This window comes from Saccopteryx leptura, chromosome 9 (genome assembly GCF_036850995.1).
Source record: "Saccopteryx leptura isolate mSacLep1 chromosome 9, mSacLep1_pri_phased_curated, whole genome shotgun sequence".
Lineage (NCBI taxonomy): Eukaryota > Metazoa > Chordata > Mammalia > Chiroptera > Emballonuridae > Saccopteryx > Saccopteryx leptura.
This window is the reverse complement of record NC_089511.1, coordinates 15,625,382-15,631,793: the sequence shown is the minus strand read 5'-3', so window position 1 is coordinate 15,631,793 and position 6,412 is coordinate 15,625,382. Positions and strand designations below refer to the sequence as shown.

General features: G+C 43.3%; 1 non-coding gene across 1 annotated transcript; it reads left to right on the top strand.

Moving 5' to 3' along the window:
- Positions 1–834: 834 nt before the first annotated feature.
- LOC136381636 (small nucleolar RNA SNORA67) lies at positions 835–971 on the top strand. Its single transcript, XR_010747123.1, has one exon. It is a non-coding gene; the product is annotated as a small nucleolar RNA SNORA67 (small nucleolar RNA).
- The last annotated feature ends 5,441 nt before the right edge of the window (positions 972–6,412 follow it).

The window sequence follows — 6,412 nt, the reverse complement described above, 5'->3', positions numbered from 1 at the left end:
TTCCAATAAATTCAATTTTAAAAAAGTTTTTATAAAAAAAAAAATTCAGCTGAAACCAAAGTTTCACTGTTTTGGAAGTTGTGATTAAAATTTAAATATATATTGCACGCCAAAGTGTCTACCCAAAAGGTCTGCAGAAAGAAGTTTTAATAAATACACATGCCTACCATGGTGCTGCGCTGACATTTGAAAGCAATAATATTTGAACTGAGCCAGGGAAGAGGCTGGCCCCCTCACGTGACCGCCCTGCATTAGAGCCCGTGACCACCCTGCATTGGAGAGGGGAGCCCGGGCCCCTGCCTGTTGGAGAGGGGAGACCGCGCCCCCGCACTCAGCGGGACACTGCTCACTCTGTCTGCGGGGGAGTCTAAATCCAGCGCCAGCCATTGATTCGTCATTGTTTAATGTTGCTGTCAGAAAGTATAAATAGAAACCTCACGGGTTTTCTCCGGGACGCTCATCCTCAGACCTCTGGTCGGCAAGAAACTCATTCCTTAGGGAACATTATCAAAATGAAGTCCTGAGTAGAGACACCAGTCGATTACCTTTCCCTTTGATGCCCTAAGGGGTGGCTGTGAAGATTACGAAATTTCACCAAGTATCCAAAAAAAGCCATTTACTTATATACCTTTTGTCCACCAGTTAATTCATTGATTCATGTACCGTATTTTTCGCTCCATTAAGGCTCACTCTCCCCCCCCCCCAAAGGGGAGGGGTAAATGCTCATGTGTCTTATGGAGCAAAAAATATGGTATTTTATTAAATATTTTAACACACCATTTGGTTCCCGAATTTTTTTTTTCTTATTTTCCTCCTTAAAACCCTAGGTGTGTCAACCAAGGTGATTCCCTCTCCAAGGGGCCTCACAGTGCCGTCTTCAGGAAAGTAGCAACTTGGAAGAAAGTCTGGCGTGCCTCAGGTTTTCAAGGGAGAAGATCACTTCCTTTGCCTTCCTTTGGCTGCCTACATGTATGTTTGTATCCCAATTCCACCTGGGTACTCACGTATTAGTGCTGAAATTGTCTTCTTGCCGAAATAAAAAAAAAAACAAAAACAAAAAAACCCTAGGTGTGTCTTATGGTCAGGTGCATCTTATGGACTGAAAAATATGGTAATCCTAAATAGAACATCAAATGGAAATGCCCTGAGTTGAAGTAAAATTATTATAAAATGTAATAGGACATAGCCTGACCAGGCAGTGGCACAGTGGATAGAGCATCGGACTGGGATGTGGAGGACCCAGGTTCGAGACCCCGAGGTCACCAGCTTGAGTGCGGGCTCATCTGGTTTGAGCAAAGCTCACCAGCTTGGACCTATGGTTGCTGGCTTGAGCAAGGGGTTACTCAGTCTGCTGAAAGCCCACAGTCAAGGCACATATGAGAAAGCAATCAATGAACAACTAAGGTGTCGCAACGAAAAACTAATGATTGATGCTTCTCATCTCTCTCAGTTCCTGTCTGTCTGTCCCTATCTAACCCTCTCTCTGACTCTTGCTGTCTCTGTAAAAAAAAAATAAAATAAAATAAAAATATATATATATACACACACACACATATATATATATATTAGGATATAGATATGTCAAGCAATGATTTAAAGAAGTAGGAACTCTTTTGGATAGGAAACAATTATTACCCACCTTGTATAAAATCAGAAAAATGGGTCAATGGGACAGATGGAAAAGTTATATGCACATGTACCCACATGACTTCAAAATAATGTCTCATTGAAGGGAAGAGACCATTTTAAACATGATATTTGTAAAATTTATTAATTTTTGAGGGGAAATTTTTTAATAAATCATTTGGAACTATATAGTAATATAAGTTCCTTATAGAGAAAGGGCTTTTATGTAAAATACTCTAAGCACAAAATATTAAAATAAAATCATTATATGAGATGTTTCAAGGAGAAAATACTTGCAAATTTTGAAGTGATTAAAAAGTCTTAAGGAGAAAAATCTAAGAGTTTTGTCGGCCATAAAAATGAAAATTTTCTCTGCAGTAATGTAAAACAAAATAATTTAAAAATCTGATTTGGAGAAAAATTCTTAAAATCATCAGTGAAGGAGACAATATCTAAAATACCAGTAGGATTTATACATATTTATAATAAAAACTATCCTAGTTTATAATGGATATATTAGTAAAAAAAAAATTCACAGAAAGAACAAATTGTAATCAGAAATGAGAAAAAAAAATGTTTTCAATTGTTAAATAACCAAGTACAGAAAAATGAAGTCATCTAGCATTTTAAATACACCCTGAACTGGTACATTGTTATGCTATGGGGGGGGCAATGAAAATCTATAGGAATTTTTTGAAAATTAATGTACTAACACACTGAGTCATAAAAATATTCATGTCTTCTTGAAGCACTAACCAAAGAATTAATATTAAGGAAGTTATTCAATGGCAAACCATATATGCAATAAAGACTTAATACCCAAAATATATAAGAACTCCCACAATTCAATGACAACAACAACAACAAAAATCAATTTTAAAAAATGAATAGAGGAACTGAATAGACATTTCTTCAAAGACAATATACATCAATGGCCAACAGGTACATGAAGAGACGCTCAACTTCCCCAATCATCAGGGAAATGCAAATGCAAATCAAATGCCCAGGAGCTCTCACCTCCCCCAGTTAGAAAGCCTGTCCTCCAGAAGAGCAGAGACAAAGGATGGCGAGGATGTGCAGAAAACGGAACCCGTGTGCACGGTTGGTACGGAATATAAACTGGTGCAGACACTACGGACACAGTATAAAGGCTCCCCCTAAATTAAAAGTAGTATTACTCTATGATCCAGGAATTTCCACTTAGGGCTTTGTGACCAAAGGAACTAAAAATATCAGGGTTTTGAAAAGCTCTCTGTTCTTCCGTGTTCATAAGAGCAGTATTCACACTAGTCAAAATATAAAAACAACCAAAGTGTTTGCTCACAGGTGAATGGATAAAAAGGATATGGTATATAGACTTACAATGGAATATTATTCCGCCGTGAGCCAGAAGAAAGTCCTGCCATTTACGACAACATGGATGCTTTGTGTGAGCTGGCACCTGCCTCCTCACACACACTTCCACTCTGTGGGTTGCAGGCTAGGCATTCTTCCCCAGCAGCAGCAGGGTGGTGGGAGGGCTCGGGGGCTGTGCCCCGTAGGAGGCACTAGCTGTGGCCTTACCCTCCTGCAGTGGAGCTCCACGGTACAGTAAAAAGCCATTCACTTGTTCCGTTGGGCTTTTATACTGCCCCTCGTGTGGTCTTAGGAGGGTTTCTCACCGTCTGTGGGCCTCTGAACAGGGGGCTCAGAACACTCAACGTGCTGCTAACTTGTCCCCTTCACAAGTTTATCTAGAATGGAGGGAGGCTCACCCGGGACAGTGACCAACCAGCCAAAAGAAAAGAATACTTTAAAAGCAAGATCAAGTGATATTTAGTAGTTTAGTTTAAATTACCTGCTGCTGAAATGTATTTTTTAAGGGACCAGTTTTCTTTGAACAGAACTACTTCCTGAAACTGGTCTCTGTTTCTCCAGATCACACCATATTCAAGAGAGTATATATTGTTTGGGTGGGTGAGTGGGAACCATAAATACCATGAGCACCCCACCCGGCTGAAACATGGCTCCATTGGACTGAAATCGGCCCATCTATTTGCCTGTCTCTTCCAAGAAACTGTGAGCCCTTCGGGTAGACCCTGAATTATGGTGATCATTGCAACTCTAGCATCTCATGCGGAGTTGTAGGTATTTATTCACAGAGCTGTTATTTTGTAATTTACAGTTATTTTGTAATGTACAGATTACAAAATAACCTGTAAATAAGTATTTCTTGAATGATGAATGAATGAATGATGAGACCCTGCCTACAGTCCCAGCCCTCTGACAATGAAGTTAAAGGTCAACATTTTCTCCCTCTGACAAATATGTAATCTCAAACAGACCAAAGGTCTGAGAAGTTTACAGCGGGGAGAGACCTTTAAGAAATGCTATGATCAGGACCTTTCCTTTAATAGACGTCGAAGAATGATGGCGAGAAGCATCTAGAGGACAGGGTACCCTGGAGCAATACCTGGGTAGCTAGCCTGCTATTGTCTGTCTATGTCCGCATCAGCACGTATACATGCCTATAAGTTTAACCACACACATGTGCTTACATGCCCCTATGGTACACACATATATGCACATATACATATTTATTTAAACTAGATTGCATTTAAAAAGTGCTCACTGGCTGCTGGCCTGACCCTCCCCACCCCACACCCCTTCCCCTGGTCACACGTACACGCTAGCCTCTGAGGATCACTGATTGTAGACACAAGCTATGCGGATACTGGGGATGTATCCTCAGTTGGGGAGGATACATCGGATGTTGAGGAGGCCAACCAGAGGACCGCTGTGTTAATCCACACTGCGGGTGACAAAGGCCTAGGCTAAGGCAGCAAGCAGAGGAGAGCTCTGAGGGGGACAGGGGCAGCATTTGGGGTGAAATCAAGGAGACACATTCGTGCTCCTCATCTTCCGGGAGCCGATCCCGCCTTGAGTTTGTCAGCGACAGCACTGTTTCTGGCTGCAGATGTACACCTGGCACAAGAGACCGTAGGGTCCTTCTTGGGGGATGATGTGTACCGTGGGGAACACTATTGGCAGCTCTTGAAAACCTAGAGCTGCAATTTATCAAAAGGTCCTGTAATTTGAGGTGTTCCTGCACTGAACAGATTACCCCCCCGTTCCAAGCCAGCAGGCCTACCGGCAGGTGACACTGAACAATCTTCCCTCTGATAAATTCAGTTTATGCGTTCCAGAGACAGTCCCCAGGCACCTTCTGCTTCACGTATCAGCAGAGTCTTCCTCCTGTCTCCGGTCTCCCTTTTAACACCCTCTTGTCTCTTGTCTGTCGCCGAGTACTCAGGATGACCTTTCACTCTCTCTCGGTCCTCTGCAGGCCAGCATGTGCCCCAGAGGAAGTTCTGAGTTCTGTGTTTTGCGGTGGACTTCCGGATGTTTTTGACCTTGGCCTCACTCCTCTGAAGCAGGGCTTTCTGGCAGCCTTGGCTAGGCTCTTATCTCTCCCATCCATTCCGGGGTGTCAGACTATCCCGGGGAATCATTAATCAAGGGCCCCATCCTGACGTCAGCTCTTTAGAATCTCTCTCCGGTGCCTTGAGTGCATGTGGAGGTCTAGGCAGACCGCACTGGGTGGCTTTTACCCGCAGACCCCGGAGCAGGGGGCTGATGGATGGCAGAATGGAGGATTAAACATTTATGTATGGAAGACCAGAATGGCACAGGAAGAAAGGGGTTTAAGTGCTTGCCGGAGAAACATTATCCATACCAGGGCTGTGGTTCCCCTGGGCCACGCCCAGGGCTCTCATTACCTTTTGCCTCTGAGGAAAAGCACCTCCACGGAACTTCTGTCCAGCTTTGACAGATCGCATTAGGCCATCGAGCTGCCTCTCCATCCAAATGACTGCAAAAGACCGGTAATGTCTTTCTGTTTGTTTCAGATTTGTGGACTCCTTTGCAGGTTGTTCTCGGACCTCTTCTCCCACCTGAACTGGACAATAAGTCTTTTCTCTCAAAATAGTTGAGAAGCAGCCACTTCCCTTCAAAGAATACTCCAGGGTCAGGGCAGGGAGATGCCCACCTTCTCTCCCAGTGAATGTGTGTCTTGATCAAGAATGAGTCACGCTCACTGTAGGCAAGGTCGGAACTGGGAGAGGCAAAATTCACCTCAGTAGAAGCAAAAACTTTCTAACAACACTGTTGCCAAACATGTCAAATGCCCTGTCTTGGCAGGTGATGGAATCCTCTATATCTGGAGGTTCTTAAGAAAATATTAGATAACTGTCTTTGTAAGAATGGGGGGGGGGGTTCTTATTTTTGGTATGAAACCTTGTGACATCTAAAGGGCTTTTCAAAAATCTAAGATTCTAGGAGTGTCTTCTGCCCTTTGACACTCTGCAGTCTTTTCCCCATAATATTTCAGGATCAATAAGCTATGTTTTTAGACTTGAATCTCTTACAACGGTGGCAGATTTATCTTTCATGGAATCTTCCAAGGCTCCCGTTGAGGGACAAGACTCTTCTTTAATGTTGAACATGTCTGTGCTTCCGTTCCCCCAAAGAAGCCCGACAGTAGGGGTTGGGGTTCAGATGCCCAGTTCCCCAGGTTTCTAAACTGGTTTAGAAAAGCCACCTGCAAACTTCAGTAGCTGCCTGGCTCTAAGTAGAGAGGTCAGCTGCAAAATTTTACAACAATAGGATACCTGTTACATGTGAAAAAGAACTTTTCTAACAAAAGGACAGCATTCTTGGTATAAGAGTGAGAGGGAGGGCACCTGCCGAGTCCCCAGTGCCCCCAAGCCCTGCTCCTCCCTGCCTCACTCTTCCTGTTTCTGCCTCT